This window comes from Pleurodeles waltl, chromosome 8, assembly GCF_031143425.1.
Source record: "Pleurodeles waltl isolate 20211129_DDA chromosome 8, aPleWal1.hap1.20221129, whole genome shotgun sequence".
In the NCBI taxonomy this organism is placed as follows: domain Eukaryota; kingdom Metazoa; phylum Chordata; class Amphibia; order Caudata; family Salamandridae; genus Pleurodeles; species Pleurodeles waltl.
This window is the reverse complement of record NC_090447.1, coordinates 40,826,587-40,845,454: the sequence shown is the minus strand read 5'-3', so window position 1 is coordinate 40,845,454 and position 18,868 is coordinate 40,826,587.

Sequence of the window (18,868 nt, the reverse complement as noted above, 5' to 3'; positions counted from 1 at the left end):
ATCACAAAACAGTAAATAAGTAAAACACAAAACACAGTAAAAATCCAACACCTAATTTACTGAAATAGCTTACTTTTTTATCTGTAAGTTGACACCGAAATGAATAACATTGGATAAGGGGAACTGGAGATATTAATTTTTAAAGAATTAATGCTTTTTAGCGCTTAGAAACTAATATTGCCAATCTATTCATCTGGTCGCATCTCGACGGGGGCAAAGTCAAAGTTTGAGGCCGACTGTGATGGAGCTCTGGTCGACTACAGCTCCCGGTAGGCCTTGGTCAAAAGTTTACCTTCGGACTTAGTCGTTTTTATGGATATTTTATTAAGCTGGACCAAGTCGCCAGTCCAATCCAACCTCCTCGAACTCTTCCTCAGATATGTTTCATGGTAGCCCTCAGTGGATATTTTTACCTTTCGACGTAGTTGTTTTTTTTAGATGAAAATCGTCGACCGGGGAAACCTGAATCTTGATCCGACGTCCCTGGAGCCCTCTTCGGATACACTGCCTGGGAGGTCCCGGTCAACTTCCTACATTCGGACTTAGACCCATATTTATACTTTTTGACGCAAACCAGGGCCGGGGCTGGTTTGCGTAAATGTTTTTACTGCTGGCTAACGCCATTCCTACATGCCATGCGGGCGCCTTATTTAAGGAATGACGTTAGCCGGTGCTGCGGACTGGTCAGAGTAAAAAAAAATGACTCAAACCAGGCAGCGCCGGCGAAGGGGAAAATGGGGGTTGTGCGTCAAATAATGGTGCAAGTCAGGTTTGAGGAAAAAATCATGCCTCAAACCGCACTTGCACCGTTTGTTGATGCACAACCCCCATTGAAATGGCTCCTGTCTTATCAAAGACAGGAGTCATGCCCCCTTGCCCAATGGCCATGCCCAGGGGACTTCCGTCCAAATTAGGCCCCCCCATGCCACTTCAAAAAACAAAACAAAATACTTACCTCAACTTACCTTACGATGGGTGTCCTCCAGGGATAGGCGAAGGTGGCAGGAGGTGTCCCTGGGGGCATGGAAGGGCACCTCTGGACTCCTTCCATGGTCAGAGAGCATGGAAGTGAGCTCAAAGGTCCCTTGACGCCTGCCCTTACCCAGGCATTAAAAACCGGCGCACATCAGACTGTGTGCAGTTTTTTAAGGCCTGCCCCATCCTGTGCGTCAAAATGACGCAGGAGTATAAATAAGGCGCACAGGCCTTAAAGTAATTTTTGGGGCGGGAACGCCTACCTTGCATATCATTAATGCAGGGCAGTTTCCCGCATCCAAAACATGATACACACGGAGGAATTTTAACGTCCGCGGGCTCGGCGTCAAAGTTTAAATATGGGGCAAGGTTTGCGCCGAATGTGCGTCCAAAGTGTTGACGCACATTCGGCGCAAACAGAGTATAAATATGCCCCTTAGTCACTTTTTCTGAGATTTTCCTCACTGGGATGAACCTGCAAGTCAAGCCGGGTTGCGGTTGAGGCAAGACTTGCCATGGCAGGTCAGACCCTTTATGGAGCTTTTTGCCAAAAGTTCTCCAAACTTATGGATCTTCATCCATATGTTCCTTTATGGTTCTTTTGAGGTCCACAGCTCACCCCAAGTTTCCAGAAGCTCTGAGATGCTCCTTGAGGGTGTGAACTACAACTCCCAGAACGCACCTGGTGCAAACTCCTTTTTGGCCACTGGACAGTGGTTAGCTGGTCAGTTTCTTCAGAAGTTAGTTCAGGGAACTCTGATTAGCAATTGTTCAGATGTAGCAAACAGGGAGTCCCTCCTTGAACCAGTTGAAGCCAGGCAAAGTCCTTCTTGTGGTGCAGTCCCCCAAGTGTGCAGCTGGTGCAGTCCTCCATAGTGCAATGTCCAGGTACAGGTCAGGGGTCTAGCAGGGCAGTCCTTTTTCTTCTGTAGTTCTTCCTTGTGGGGATCTGGTTGGGATCTGAGATGTGAGTGCAGGTCTGCCAGTTTTATCCTTGTTTCTGGGTGAAAAACCAGTGTGGTTCTCCAATCAGGTGCAGGGTCCTTCCACCTGTGATGACCACTTCCTGGAAAGTGTGGCAAAAATCAATCCCTGGAACCAACATTCCTCAAAAATCCATTATGGCTGAAAGTGATTTTTGGAGGTTACATCTGGCTGAGGCCACTAACTGGTGTGGCTAAAAATCTTGAACACAACCTTCTCCTGCCCTCTCCTAATCTAATCAGGGGGGCACCTAATTGTCTGTGTTTGCAGGATGTGAGGGAGGTGATGGGTTGCTCCAAATGTCCTTCCCTGCCTTTGAAGACCAGTTTGGTAGCCTTCCTCCCTTCCTGCCTCTCCATCTGCTTAGGGAAGATCTCCTCCCCGAGGCACATCTCTTTGTGTTCAGTCAGGCCACTTCACACCTCATCAAGGCAGCCTGGCCAGGCTGCCAGAGGCTGGCCAATTAGAGCAAAGCAGCAAAAACACTGCAGGGCTGAAGTTGACAACTTTTCAGGGAAAATTTTAAACCCTTTACCTGAACAAGTTATATTAAATCCCACAACTGGAAGTTGTGGGATTTATTCAAACAATTAATTTGATACCAAACTTGGGGTATCTTTTACTTAAGGGGACTTTTAAAATTAAAATAAAGTCTCCAAATTCTAGCCTATAGAGGCCATTCACTACAATGAGGGAAAAACAAATTTGGCTGTTTTACCTCACCAGGGCTTATGAAACTATTTTATAAGGTCACTGCCTATAGTTACATGGCACCCAGCCCTAGGAGCACATAGGGTACTCCTTAGGGGTGACTTATATTTAAAAGTAAGGTAGTTTAAGACTTTGGAACTACTTTTAATTCCAAAGTTGAATTTGCATGTAACTTTAATTTAAAAGCAGCCAGCAAGGCAGGCCTGCCTTTACAATGACACTGGGCATAACAGCAGTGCACTTATGGGGACACCACCTATGCTGGGGTCCCTAAACCTACATGCCCTACCATATACTAGGGACTTATAGGTAGGTTTACTTAGACAATTATAATTAGCCTACAGAGCCAATTTCCTGGGACTGGTTAGCAGTACCCAGGGCACCATCAGAGCAGGAAAACACCAGCAAAAAGTGCAAAATGGGGGCAAAAAGTCAGGGGGCCTCTGCCATCAGCCCTGTTTTCCCTTAGATGACATGGTGGAAGAGGTACTGAGAGGGCTAAATAGGTCTATTGTAGCCATGCCCTGCCAAACAACCCCTGTTCTTTTTAGGGCAGCATGGCAGGTACCACTCAAATTCAAGTTTTTGTGTTTTCTTTGTATACAGCAAAATGACCCCTTTGTTCAACATCCTGTAATTCTGGGCAAATCACTGAGGGCTTGATTTAGAGTTTGGCTAAGGGTTAGTCCATCAAAAAGCAATGGATGTCCCGTACACTGTATTTTGATGTTGATAGGATATAATGGAATGGTAATACAGCGGACGGGATATCCATTGCATTTGTGATTGAGTTACCCCATCTGCAAAGCTGTAAATCAGGCCCTTAATCTCCGGATCTCTATAAACAATGAATGTGAACTTGTGTTTTAACTTGTGCTCCTGTAAGTTGCACCATACCGTCCAATCGAATAAATTGTACCTTAATCACAGCAGATGAGCACTAATTAATTTATTTTTAAAATGTACTTGGCCTGAATGGGTCTGTATGACCACAAGGTCCATAGCTGCCAGGTAGGGAGTAATGGGCACCTGGAGTCGGAAACAATAGAATGGGCAGCTGGCAAGAAGAGTAAGGATAAGGGGCACTGTGAACCATCCCCTGAAGTTCCTGCAGTCAAGGTTGATCGGTCATCTAAGGAGGTTCCTCCTGTACCTTCCAGGGATGACACTGCCACTCTGGATGACCTGTCTATGCCTACTAGATGGCAAGTTGAGGGTCGGCCCACCTGTGAGGCATTCTGCAAAGTGCAGATAGAGTGGCCTACTCTAGCGTGTTTCAGGTGCCCAGCTGAAGCCCAGACAGCAGGTGATGCCTCGGGAAATCACTTTATATATTGGAAGAATGATCTCCTTTACAATGAGCCTATGGTTCCTGGACCTAGAGCAGTCCATGTTCTGGTGGGCCCTTAATGTAACAGGACCCTCCTACTGGGATTGGCTTCTGATTTTCCCTGGCAGGGAATCTGTGGAAAGGCAAGACCTTTGCCAGATTTGTTGCCCATTTCTATTGGCCCCAGATAAAGACAGCCTCAGATACATTCTGTAAGCTCTATCCCAGTTACCAAACCAGTGAGAAATCAGGAAAAGAGCTCAAGGCAACCCTGACCCACTTACTTGTCATTGTTAAGTCCCTTGAGAGGGTGGGCATTAACATTTTTGGTCCCTTGGTTCCCAAGACAGCTTTAGGGAACAAGTTCATCATGGTCTTGGTGGACCGCACCACTTTCTACCGAATGACCATTCCACATGCAGTGGACCCTAATGAAGATTTTTAACAGTGTGGGGTTTCCCAAAGATATAGGGGGTCATTATGATCTCCGGTGGTTCAGACTGCCATGTCAGTGGCGGGTGAAAAGACCACCACTGGCATGGTGGTCTGAACTGCCATATTAAGAACACAGGGAGGGCCGGCATAGGCTGCCCTCCTCCACTGCCAGGCTGCCTCCGACAGACAGCCTGATGGTGGAGGGAATCTTTATCCGACAGGGCAGCGCTGCTGCCCCTCGGATAATGATCTCTTCTGCCACCAGCCTTTCCCTGGCGGGCTCCCCCGCCAGGGGTGCACACGCTGCACAGAGGCATTGACAGCAGATCCATGTGGAGCCGCTGCCAATGTCCCGGCCATGCATTCTGCTGGGCTGGTGGGCGGAAACAATGTTCTTTATACAGCCAGCGGGGTCCCAGGGGGGCTGGCGGTCAGTTAAATGACCGCCAGCATGAACACGGCGGTTAACACCGCCATGTTCATAATGATGCCCATCGTGTCTGACAGAGGCACTAACTTCATGTCAGGGTACATGAAGTGCATGTCGGATGAGTGTGGAATGCCTAACAAGTTTTCCACACCCTATCATTCCCAAACAAACAGGCTTGTTGAAAAAGTCAGCAAGATCCTCAGTGACATGATCATGGGTCTATCTCAGCTTGTGAGACATATGTGGCACATCCTCCTGCCATGACTTTTCTTTGCCTGTTGGGGGGTGCCACAGAAAGGAGCTGGGTTTAACTCCTCCTAACTCCCCTATGGCCACCCTGTTAGGGGACCTCTTAGACTTGTTAGAGAGGGGTGGGAGCAAGCTCCCAGGACACCACCTCAGATTTTTCATCTACATGCGGGCACTCTGCAACCAAATGCATCGTTTATGGGAAAAGGGTAAATAGCAATCTTGAGGCCAGTCAATAAGCAATGAAACTTCGGTATAACCAGAAGGCAACCCTGGTAAAGTATCAACCTGGCCAGAAGGTGTGGGTTATAGAGCTTGTGGAGTCCAGAGTGCTCCAGGATCACTGAATAGGCTCATATGAGGTGAAAGAGTGGCAGGAGAAATCCACCCACCTGGTGCAAGTCAAGACCTCCAGAAACCCCTTAAGGGTGCTCCACATAAACCACATCAAACCCCACTTTGAGAAGGCTGAATTCAACACACTCCTGGAAACAGATGAGAGAGCAGGAGAGGACAGCAAGCCCCTCTGTAACCTCCTGTTGGTCCAAGAGCATGATGGGTCAGTAGAAGTGTCAACCCCTGCCCTGTTCTGACCCCAGTGCATGCCATGGGTGTGGTTTTTACACCTTACACTCAATGACTAAAATACACCAATCAGGAACTAGCCATTTGCCATTTTCTACCTGTTTTAGTGGTCAGAGCAAATACAGGGGGCACACAACAGCTGCCCCATATTGTGCAGTGTCTGGAAACAGCAAAAACAGCAAGAAATTGTGGTGACTATGCAAAAAGGGGCATTTAATCATAGTAAACAAATCCTTGAATGGGTGTATTCAGGCCAGTACATCATTGGTTCTTCTAACATGGAATGACGCTTGAAAGCCAAGGATGAGAGAGCATGTAGCAGTAATATACTAAAGCAGTGGTCATAACCTGTGGTCTTGGGACCCCTGGGTGTCTGCAAAACCCATTCTGGGTGTCTATCTCTGGTTAGAGAATTTTATAATATTAATATTAAAAATAAATAGCATATGTAAATGAATCAAAATGTACTAATAAACATTTTAATCCATCTTTCCTATTGAAAGTAAATACTACATTATAAAAAGTTAATTTTCGTTTATATTTGTGAATTAAACAAAATATTTAAAAATGTGTGTATTTGTTTGATGAATGTTTGCTTTTGTACATTTTGTGTAATGTTTGCAGTTCAAATAGTTTAAACTGCTTTGGTGGGGTCCACGTCTGCCATTAATGTCTCATTGGGGGTCTCTGGATTTTAATAATGATTCAGTGGGAGTCGGGAGTATCTGGTTTACTGTAATAATTAAGTGGGGGTCTACAGAAGTTAAAAGGTTAAGAACTAAGGAGTCAAAGGAAACAGCAGGCAATGACTTGCTCTAAGCATCTGCAGGGTGAAGGCTCAGCCAACCTTCCTGAAACATAAGCTGGTGGTGGAATGGATGGAATTTGATAATGGGATGGGATGAAGGGAAGGGACTTTACTCTACACACTGAAACCCCACGTCCTTTGTATGGATCAGAATACCAGAATCTGTAAAACTGAAGACGACAAGAAAAATAAAATAAACAGTATAATTATTTTTAATGACCAGGCTAGTCTGATGATGATGATGCATAAAACATATAAGTGTGGGTGAAAGCCTTGCATCATAACTCTGCACGAGGGAAAGGGAAACACAACTATAAGCAGCCAGAGCTTTTTGATGTATGATCGGTTATACTAGAAGAAGGAATGTCTGGGTAAATTCACTCTCTCCCCTACATTGTGCAAAAGATATCCTGAAATCTTCATTAGGACAGAAGGTCCACTTTTTTATATTTTGATGTTCCACTCCTTTGAAAAAGTCAGTAGGTCTGCTTAACTTAAAAATATACCCTTGCCATACACTTGAACCCTGCTGCCTGTGGCTTTCATGCTTAACACGCTGCTGGCCATTGTTTGAGCACAGAGGGAGTGGGTCAGGCACAAGAACTGGACTGAGACCAAACCCATGCCATCCATGGCCAAAGGCCACATCTGGCATGGAGTGCTCAAAACACATGATGGAGAATATTATTAAGTACGATAAGTAAGACATTGAAAAGTTAAGAGAAAGTATACAAGATTTGGAGAGTAGGATCCAATTGTTGGATCAGGAAGATGAAAAACTGAAATGTAAAAGAAAATGGATAATTTTTTGGACAAATATGAGAATCAAGTAGAAGAACGTAAAAAGAGTCAATTTAAAAGGGATGCACAAGACTATGAGACATGGCGTATTCTCACTTTCGCCAAGAGATTTGATATCTTGAAACAACAATTTCATAATGGAAAAATTGATTTAGAACAGATACAAGGAGAATGAACCAGCAGCAGTAATGTAAGAAAAAACACTTTTTTAGACGAGATGAAGCTAGTATACCTGGACCAAGGGACACCAAGGAACAGAGGAAGGGAAGAGGCCGAGGTTGGTAAAGAGCCAAAGGATCAGGAAGACGAGAAGAGGAAAAAGGAAAAGATGACTTGCTACGCGGTCCGAAGAAACAATAGACAGTGATACACAAATGGAGAAAACAGACAATCTAATTGTGAACTTGTCAAGTTCTAAACTAACGAAGGTGGAAAAAAGTGTTTTGCAGAAAGGCCTCAGTTTCTGCCCAGAAAAACATCAGGACTTTGTACAAACCAGGATTGACATATATACATTTGTACAGACATTGAAATTAGCTAAATACTTTTAGAGAATGGGACCTGCAAGAAGATTAGAAAAAGTTCAGATGAATTATGACTCAAAATTGACGATAGAACAAAGTGCTGATATGAAAACATTGTATGATCTGGTCCATGATTTGGAAGATGATCAAATGATGGAAACTCAAATACTATCCACTTTAGAAATATATACAGGACAAAAAGAATATACCAATTTCAAACCCAAGTCTAAATTCTGTCCATTTCTGTCCCCAGGTAACAAAATTGATGTGTTCCACGATCTGGTTGTTAATGATTTGGAAAAGATACAGGTTCATAAAGTAGGAAGTAAAGAGAACTTAACTAAAATCCAACGAGAGGCACTTAAGGACTTGATGGAAAACCAATCAATAGTGATCAAACTGGCTGACAAAGGAGGAAACATAGTAATTTGGGGAAGAGAAGATTACATGGCTGAAGCATATAATCAATTAGATATAGAGTTGAATTATTGCAAATTAACCAAGATTCCTATGAATGAGCTGGTATTGGACTTTAATGAGAGATTGGAAAAATGGTATTCAGATGGGTTGATAAGTTTTGATGAAAGAACTTTTATGATGAATGAAAATCCAATTATGCCAACCATATATTTTTACCAAAAATCCATAAGACTCTAAAAAAAAAACCCAGGGAGACCAATCATCTTGAGCTGTGGGGGTTTCCAAGTATAAGGATTATTTTTTGGCACCCATATTAAAAGATTTGAATTCATATATACAAGACTCAGGAGACTTTCTCAGATTATTAAACGGATTGGCACGACAGTCTGATTATATGTTGGTTACTATAGATGTTGTTTCTCTATATACCTCAATTTCACATGAATTGGGTATGAATGCAGTGAAATTCTTTTTACAACATAGAAGTATCCATTTTCTAAAACATTCTGAGATGCTATTAAAAATGACAGAACTATGTTTTACGAATAATGTATTCAGTTTTAACCATCAGATTTACAAGCAGATCTGCGGGACAGCAATGGGAGTTTCCTTTTCTCCATGCTAAGTGAACCTGATGATGGGTTGGTGGGAAAAGTGCATAGCTTGGGGACAGGAAAATTAGAAAATACATGGGGAAAGTAGTGATGTGGTTACGGTATGTAGATGACTTATTTTGGATTTTAAATGGCACTGAAGAATTGTTTAAGGAATTTTTTATTGGATTAAATACAAACAATGTTGGATTACGGTTTACATGCAAAACAAGTAAGACCGCTATAGAATTTTTAGATGTAATGGTCTACATAGAAGATAATGTGTTACAGACAACATTACTTAGAAAATCTACAGCAACTAACAGTAGCCTACATGGATCAAGTTTTCACCCGAAAGCACTTATAAAATGTATTTATTTATTTTTAAAGGAATTTATCTGAATTAAAAGAAATTGCTCAAATGAACCAGATATAGACATTAAATTTAAGGAAACTGAGCAGAGATTTTTGAGAAGAGGATATAGATTGAGAGAGGTGAAACAAGGTGAGGTTAAGGCAAAATCAAAAACATGAGCACAGGTATTGGTGAAAAACAGGATGAGAAAGAGACAGAAACTGACAAGATAAGACTTATATTGGATTACAGTAAAGAGAACCAACAGATATTGAATATCTTAAATAGACATTGGCATACGATTAAAAAGGATGGTGATATTGGATTACAAATTGTTACTCGTCATCAGTTACATATAAGAAAGTACCATCGTTGAGAGATATGTTAGTGAAAAGTCACTTTGAGATTCTGGCAGTTTCCAATTGGTTAGTAGATGGTAACAAGGGTTTCTATTGTTGTAACAAGTGCAAAGCATGTAAAATTAGTTGCAATAAGAAGGTGGTGACAAACTTTCAGGGTAAGGAGATCCCGATTAAAGATAGAATCACATGTGAAACCACATTTGTTGTGTATGTCATAGAATGTCTGTGCGGTCTAAGATATGTAGGCATTTGTCCCCTGAAGAAGCGTATCTTGGAGCACATTAGGGCTGTACAAAATCATGACAATAACTATGCTATGACGAAACATCTGAAAAGTCATCACAAATCAGATTGGATGCACATGAGATATTATGGCATTGCAACAGTAAAGAAACAAGAGAGAAGGGGGGACAGAGTTCAGAAATTGAGACATTTGGAGACGAGGTACAACATTAGATTAAAAACAAAGATCCCGTTTGGGATTAATGGCGATGAGGAATTGTATTGTCACCTGTAAATATGTATAGTAAATATTAAAGTGATGAGATAGATTTTTTTGTAATAAGGATTAATTGCACAATAAGTTTATGACAGATTTACTTTGCTTACAACACAGGATAAATTGTTTTACCATACTATAATTACTAAAAGATAATATGGAAATAATGGATATGAAGTATATGAATAATGTGATTAATTGAATAATGGTAGTATGGATATATATATGTTGTAAACATATTAGTATTTAAGGGGATGTGATGACTAAGAGAAGCAATAAGTAGGTTTTCTTTTTCTTTTTCTTTTCCTTTTTTCTTTTTTAAAAGTATATAAGAGGCATGTAACTCACATTTAAGTTTTTATTTGGTTTGGAATTGTTTTAAATCACAAGTTGTAATTCTTTGGACTACATATCTCAGAATGCCACATAAAGGCATGGTGGGATAAAGAGTATATATAGTTGGGAATGGATTATCTAATCACCGTGATCAAGACCTTGTGGGTTGAAACGCGTTGGTGGTGGTGTTGGAGTTATCAGGTTGTACAATAAAAGTAGTAATCAAGAAGCCTCTGAGTGCCATGTCATTGACCTGTTATCAAAGTTGTGCAGTGATTTATATAGAAAAATGGTCCTTCCCTGGCGTGGGCACCGACTAGAAGAGAGCGCCTTGAGTGGACTGTGAAAAAAATGTATATATATATTTGTCCTGTAGAAGGCGTTTGCCGAAACGCGTTGACATTCTGACATTTTGTGCAGGAAACTGTGAATTAATCTAATGGAATAAAATTGATGAAACTCTACTTACGAACATCTCTTTTGTCCTCACGAGACGGCCGAGGGATCAGTGCAGTCGTTTTGGTGGATATTGCTTCATCTGCTTTGGATTATATATATATATATATATATATATATATATATATATATATATATATATATATATATATATATGTGTGTGTATATATATATATATATATATATATATATATATATATATATATATATATATATATATATAAAAAATAATGTAATCACCAAAATCACTCCTATACAGCGCAGTACCACTTCACCAGTTCACAAGCCACACAGAGATCACAGATGATGGTGGCACATTCAGGTTTGTTTCCAAACTTTATTTACTTTTGCGCACCATGGAATCTCATTCCTGTGTCACGGTGACGCGTTTCAGCCATAGCGTATGAATGGCTATATAAATGAATGAAAAGTTGGTACTATATACACCAATCTATATACATATAGATATATATAGATAAATATATATAGTACCGACTTTTCAACTCATAATCATCTTCAATGTAGGTCTGGTGACTATCAGGAATTCAATACAGATAAAAGCTGCCCATAGTAGGACATTAATTTTGGAATAGTTGTTCAGTATTTTTAGGAAATTTGCTCTGAACAGTTGTATACAAAATTAATACCACATGCAATGAGGGTTTCCCAATGTATCTGATTGTCAATGTGAACTATGCTACCCATGAAGTGTATGGAACAGAGTAAATGTAGCATACAACCCAAGCTTCCTACACATAAGGGAGTATCAGAGCTCTAATGCTATACCTGTTGATAAATAAATGAGTACAAAAGAAACCATGATGATGTTGTAATTGATGCAATAAGTGAGTTCATGAATGATGCCATTTGAGATGTCAACAGTGATGTCACATATGTTGTAATATAACATGTCATGTTTCATGTAGTATATGAGGTCAGTGCATGCCAGGGGCGCAAGTCATAGTTAGCATTGCTAACTATAACTGGTTAATTTCTGTGTTTTTTAGTTAAAAATGTTAATGTTATCACTGACATATTCTACTATATTATGATTGACTATAATATTACTTTATCCTTTATTTTTTGCAGTGAGTTCTAAGTTTTTTTTAAATAAAACAGATCTTTTTATCACACCTAACTATAATGTTATTAGTATTGGGTATTAATATTGATTTTTATGAGCATGTTAAATAAAGTTTTAATAACAAATGTCTGCAAGTATGTTCTTCATAATTTTTTTACGTTTCATTTTGGGGGTGAAAAGGTTTTAAATATATGTTTTAAATATATGTCAGAGGCATATCTTATTTTTTAAAATAAAACTGACATATCCCTTAAGTCTTTCTTGTATCCTTCTGTGCCCAGAAAATGTAATCATCAACCACAAAGAGCCTTGCACTCCAGCTGAAGAGCATGGAACTCCAGGTAGGAGTTCTTATAAAATATTGTAAGTTTTCATGGTGTCATGGCTTTAATGACCCATACCAGTTACCGTTTCTTTCATTTTAAATTTTTTGGGTGGCTGCTGGACTCCGTGCAGCCCCCAACAACACTTAACAAAAGGCTTAGTTGTGCCCCTCCCTATTCTATGAGCACTACCAAGATGAAAATAAATATGTAAATTGCGCTTGTAGGGCATTTTGTAGTGCTCCTTCAAGAAACAGTGAATAATAAATGAGCTGCTCCTGTCACTCATTTTGTATTCACTTTAAAAAAAATATATACTTGTAGGTGTCTTGTTGCCAACCTGAAACACCCACAATATAACTTTTGTTTAGGGGCTGCAGGGAGGATCCGCAGGTCGGCAGAAGTCCCAGCCAACTCCCCTGCCAGTACCCATAGTGGATGCCGGTGGGAGCCAGTGATCTTTTTTTTTTTGGGTACCCACAGCTACATTACTCTTATAGTTTTGGGGCTGCGAAGTGAGCCCCAAGGCCCTACAGCCCCAGCCCTTTCCCTAGCCACCACCACACAGAGTGTTGGTGGGAGCTGGCACTTTCTCTTTTCTTCCACCCTGGTAGGAGCTGCATTCTCTAACTACTTCTGCAGAGCATGAGTTTTATGAGGTTTCTTGCCCAGGAGAGTGCTGTCAGGGTATGCCCACACTCTCCTTCTCAGGGACATGCAGTGTCCTGGTGGAGCTCCCTGAAACACTGAACATTATCAAGCCCTGGTGAGGGAGCACATGACCAATACTTTGCTTTGCTACTGTTTTTTTCTTTCCATTCTTTATCCTTTTTGAAGTATATTTAAACATCCTTGAATTTTTAAACTATGTCATGAGGTCAACACCAATAATATATTCTCTTTCTTAAACTTGGCATTAAAACTTAAAATAGTTTATGTACCTTTTCTAAGAATGCCTTCCTATTAGGAGGGACTCAGAAACATTATCTGCAATATTTTTTGGCAGTTTAAATACTTATTTCAAGGATATTCCTGTTGTGAATCCATGGTGGTTGCATCATTTTTTTATTCTTTATTTGTTGTGGCATATACTTGGAAAAAAATACATTAAAAATGAACCACAACATCAGGCTGCCAAGATTAGACCTACTATCTATGGCAATGCTTGTTAGACATTGTTATTAATATTTAAAGTTGTTTGTCTATCATGTTGCTAGATAGTAGAAAATACAAAAATCACCACAGATCTCAGAATATCAGATATTTTTATTAAAAGTATAGCAGCTAAAGTCGGGTAACTATGAATATGAAATCCCATTTTCAGGTTTGTGTTTTATTTAAAAGCAAACTGTGGACATGCGCAAAAAAAGGGTATCAACCATTTTTGTGAGTCACAATAGGATTAATCAATGATTTGTCACCACAATTGTGGTAACGAACCATAACATAGACATTGGTACCTGATCTTGGTGATATGAGTTAAGGGGAGGTTATCCCCTTACTGAGCGTAGGAAGTGTGTATAGGAAATAGGAAAGAACTACTGCCTCTTCAATGAACATGTGCTGCTTTACTTGGGTACAATATGTACCCTGCTTAGTCAAAATTCATCAGCCAAATTGTTTTCCAACCCCTTTCACATCAGAAATGTGTAGTGTGATGTATTATTGTATATGTTGCATCACCAATTGCACTATCATTCGCAAAATGTGTGGTGTGCATACTTGTGGTTGGCGATTAGAGGTAGTGTAAGAAATTGGGTTTTTAGTTATAAAGGATGTGATGCTTCAACATAGTAAGTCTGCAAATGTCTTTTGTACTGGAAACCAAAAATACATTGTAGAGCTTAACCATCCTTGGGTAATAAAGCAGAATAGTCCACGGTCTACTTAGCGGAGATGGTGTAAGCAGATAACCACAGCTTGCCAGTATACAACAATAACACTTGATAAATGATTATCCAGTTTTCTTTAAAAAGGTCAATAACTTTTATTATCTATTCACTACTGAATGCTATGTTTTAAAATAGACATATGAACATCAGGTTGATGGAAGTAACCTCGGGTGACATCTTTATATCCTATTAAGCCACTAGTGGTTCCTCAATCCTATAACTACAAACTCCTCCTCTTTTATAAGATTCAACATCACAAATAAATGGATGTCATTATTAATAAAGCAGGCCTATTATCTTTGTCAGTGTTTCTCTACATTAGTAAAAGCAGCTATAATGTAATATTGTGCCATCATCAAAATAAATGTACAGCAGCAACCGTCAAATTCACTCACTAAAAATGTAAATGTTGCACTGTCAATATCAAAGTCAATGAGAAATTATAATTCCAAACATGCATTAAACTGTAGCTGCAGTGATAGGACCCACCACAGGAGGCCCTACGCTCCCAGCCTCAGGTACAAAATCTCAGGCTTTAGAAGTGGTTAAAATGAAAGAAAACCTCTCTCCTGGTGTTATTTTGAAGGTCCCAGGAGACTTCGGCTGATTTTCCTAAAACATTTCTAATGGGGCTTCTGTACTCATGCAGTCCCTCAAAGATGTTGTAAAAATGTTGTTGATGCACCTGTGCTTCAGGAGATACCACAAAAAGAAAAGAAGGATATTTAAAGTTTCATGCTCCCTCAGACAGGGGCATGGTTGGCAAAGTGCTCAGCACTCTGGGCCCTACCTAGGGGGATGGGGTCCCTGAGACAGGTTATATTTGTACTGGCCCCCAAAGAAATGAGGACCCCTGAATGCATAAAAAAAGCAGATCTAGGGGGTACTCTGATCACTCTTTACCATTTAAAATTATAGTGCAGCACTGTGGCAATGTGTTTCATTTTTTAACGAACAGGAGCCTTCTGTCCTCCAATGGCTCTCTTTGTAGAGATCCATTTTTTTAAGGGCTCCCTGATCCAGACCTGTCCTCACCTTGGCTACTGGTGTTCTTCTCCTGCTGAAGTAGTTATCTTAGATAGCTCCTCTGCAGCCCACCAGAGAAATACACATTCACTGCCTTAATCTTGAGATCCCAATGCCTCCTGGCACATTGAAGGATACCTTCAATAATGTACCATTCCATAGATGTACTCAGGGTGAAATACAGGGTTCACCAGCAGTTATAGTATTCTGCAGCAGATTTAAGGACTATAGCACCACTGGCTCTTGAGAAATTTATGTTAGTCCAGGGAGGCAGCTCAAGTCAAACTCCCAAAGCCCATACCGCCATGGCATCAGGTGGCTCGCCTTCTAGCAGTTCATCCTTTCACCATTGTCGCGCCCAGGACCTATCAAGTCTCTCTCCCTTGGACAGGAGCGTTTAAGTAGAGGTGGACAATTATAGGAGCTAGGCACTCCCACCAATCATAGGATCCCATATTATCTCTCCACTCTTATGCCTTATTCCAGTACAAACTAATGTGTCAACTTCAAGTTGTCTGTGGAGGGAGCTCTCCTCAGAGCCTTAGCTACTCCCTTTGATGACTCTGCTTCCTGATCCCTTCTCACAAAATCTTCAAAGGTATGCCCCTCCTGCTTTGTGTTGAGAGCCAAGCTACTCCTCCCTTGTTGAAGTGTACCTGGGCTGCTAAGTAATGGATGCCAATTTCCTTCCTACTCTTATCTTTCTCAGGAACTGTGTTAAACAATGCCAATTGCTCTCTTATGTGGGCAGGTCCTTGATCTCTCCACTTGGCCCACTAGGATGAGCAAAGCCATGCAATCTGATTCTGAGCAGAGCCAGGAAATTATGACAAGTCTCAAAGTGCCATACAAGTGTATGATAAGTGTATGTGATAGTTTAGGGACAGCAAACTCACACTCGGGGTGCATGTGTAACCCCAGATTGGTATCTCACTGGACCCTGTAGGCCTATATGGAGTGAAACTGTAACTTAAGGCAGATTCCTCCTTTATTGTGTACACAATAACGTACCACAGGCCTTCTGTCAGCACTTCACCCCTACACTATGAATACACACTCACATTATAAGTCCCTTCTGTGACAAGTGTCCTATGTGCAGATACTGTATTGTGGAAGACAGTAATCTCACACATGCAACCCAACTCCTCACAATTACCCAGCTCAGACCCTCTTTACCAGCTGCGCAGCAGGAACCTTATCTTAAAAGGCGGGCATTGGTGATTTCCATGTTCAGTCTAATTACCATTAATTTGCCATGAATGAAACTCAGGTAGTGAGAGTCAATAACAGTAAAAGTCCAAAAATTAAAAAATCAAGAGCAAAAAATCATGGGCTACTAAATGGAAAGAACTCATATGCTACATATAGTACATGATATCCTTGTTTCTGCCTTCCAGGTGATCATTGTTAAATATGTTTCCAGGGTCAGAAACTACCTGCAAAGTGTTTGTGATTGTCTACAGAATGGTGTTTACAGGTCTTTCTGAATTTTGATTGACCATCTTTTCAGCATAATGCTCACATCCCTACTCTGCCTCTCAGTTTGCAAATACAGAAGATGTGCTTTACTGAAAATTATAGGAATCTGGGTGTGAAATGTCCATTTGGAAACTGCTTGGATGTGCAAAAGGATTGTGAATCACTCTTTTGATACAGAGTTCTCTACACTAGCTAGGAGAGAAGTGAGTTGCTAAAAGGTTTCTGAAACCTTGGATAATAATTTTTGACCTGAATCCATAAACTAAAGGATTTAAGGTTGGTGGCACACAAAAGTGCAGAGTGTTGAGCAGGACTGTACTTTCAGAAAGACCTTTTTTGGATGATTTATTTACTGCTAGCACAATCATAATTGAATAGAAAAATAACATAACTATAAGATGGGATATGCAGGTGCTTAGAGCCTTTCTTGTGGCTCCTTTTTCATTGAGCTTCAATGCTGCTTTTAGGATCAGACAGTATGACAAAAAGATGAATATCAAGTCTGACCCCATGACTGAGCTAATAATCCCCAGTTGGTAGGTGATAGTGAGTGAGATGTCACTGCATGAGAGTCTAGCTACTGCCAAAGTGGAGCACAAAATATGTTCAATAATATAATCAGAGCAGTAGGTCAAATGGGCAGTGAGGACTGGCACAGGCACAGCTAAGAAAAGTGACCGCAGGCTAATCACCACCATGACCCTTATCACAAACCTATTAGTGAGAACTGATGCGTGCCTTAAAGGCCTACAAATGGCAATGTAGCGGTCAAAAGCCATTGACACAAATATGCCTGACTCCATCATAACCAAGAAGTGAATAAAGAACATTTGTGTGAAGCATCCAGATGGACTAATGTTCCTTGCCTCAAACCAAAGGATGGCAAGTATTTTGGGTGTGGTGACCAGGCAGAGAACTAGGTCCGCTACAGAGAGCATGAAGATGAAATAGTACATGGGCTCATGAAGTCTTGGTTCCCTGTATATTATTAAAGTGAGAAAAATATTGCCCACTACAGCTGAAGTAAGAAGAAGAGCCAAAAGAATAGAAAGGAAATCCTGCCACTCCTGCATCCAAGGTAGAGCAGTAAAGGCAAATTCTTCGACATTTGTGAAGGAGGAATTGGTGCCCACTGTCGTCATTTGCAATAGTATAATTTAGCAACCCCTGCAAAGAAAACAAAGAAAAATAAATACATATCAATATGCTACATGAAATTAAATTGAATGAACTGTCATGTTTGATTAAAATACCTTGCATCTCTTTAAAGATGTAAATCAATACTGTAGGTCCATACAACATCGGTTTTTAAAATACATTTATATTCCCTTCTGACATAAATGTTTCTAACTGGCTGGTAGCAGGTGTACATTTAAGCTGAGGGGAAAACAAGAGAGCACAGTGATTCCAGGAATTAATTCTTCTCTATTGGGTTAAGTGGATGAAAAGACAGAGAAACCATTTCCTTAAAAAGCCAGGCTGTTTCAGTTGTAAACAAGTGTTGTGTTTAGCAGAAATGAGTCTTTTTGCAATGGTGAATGGCAAAGTGTTCCGCAGGGGAGTGGGCCTCTACAGCAATTGTTGAATGCAGAAGTATCCAAGACTATCCAGTTAGACTGAATTACCAATAGAGCTATGGTACTTGTAGGAGTTACCGTAGTTTGGGCAGTGTTCATCCTCACACCATCAGAAATGTAATATGAAATTAGTATTTGTTGCTGCTAGAACTATACTTTTATAACAAGTGCCTTATGCACACTTACCAGATTGAAGCTGCTGATTGAGCCCTGACTGAGCCACAGTTTCTCGGTTTGAGCCCACTGCTCAGGACCAGGGTAGTAGTGGAATGGGCAGTGTTTCTTGTATCAGATAAACATGCACTAGTAGGCATTCAGAGTCTACTTGGTCATTCGATTTTAGGACCTACCATACTAAATGATGCCATTTCATGTTAAAAGATGCTATGCTAGCTGATGCTGCATTATGTATCAATTCATCCAATCTTTAGAACTTACACTCGTTTTTTACAGGGGCGAGGCCAAGATGGCGGGTGATAGAAAGCAGGAGGTGCTCCTCTGGCTGATCCAGCATTGGCAGGTTTAGTGCCTTCCCAGAGGCCCCAAACCATCTGATGTCACACATAACACCAGTGAGAACAAGAGAACATTGGAAGGCAGTTCTGAGATGACTTAGGATGCTTTTGATCTGCAA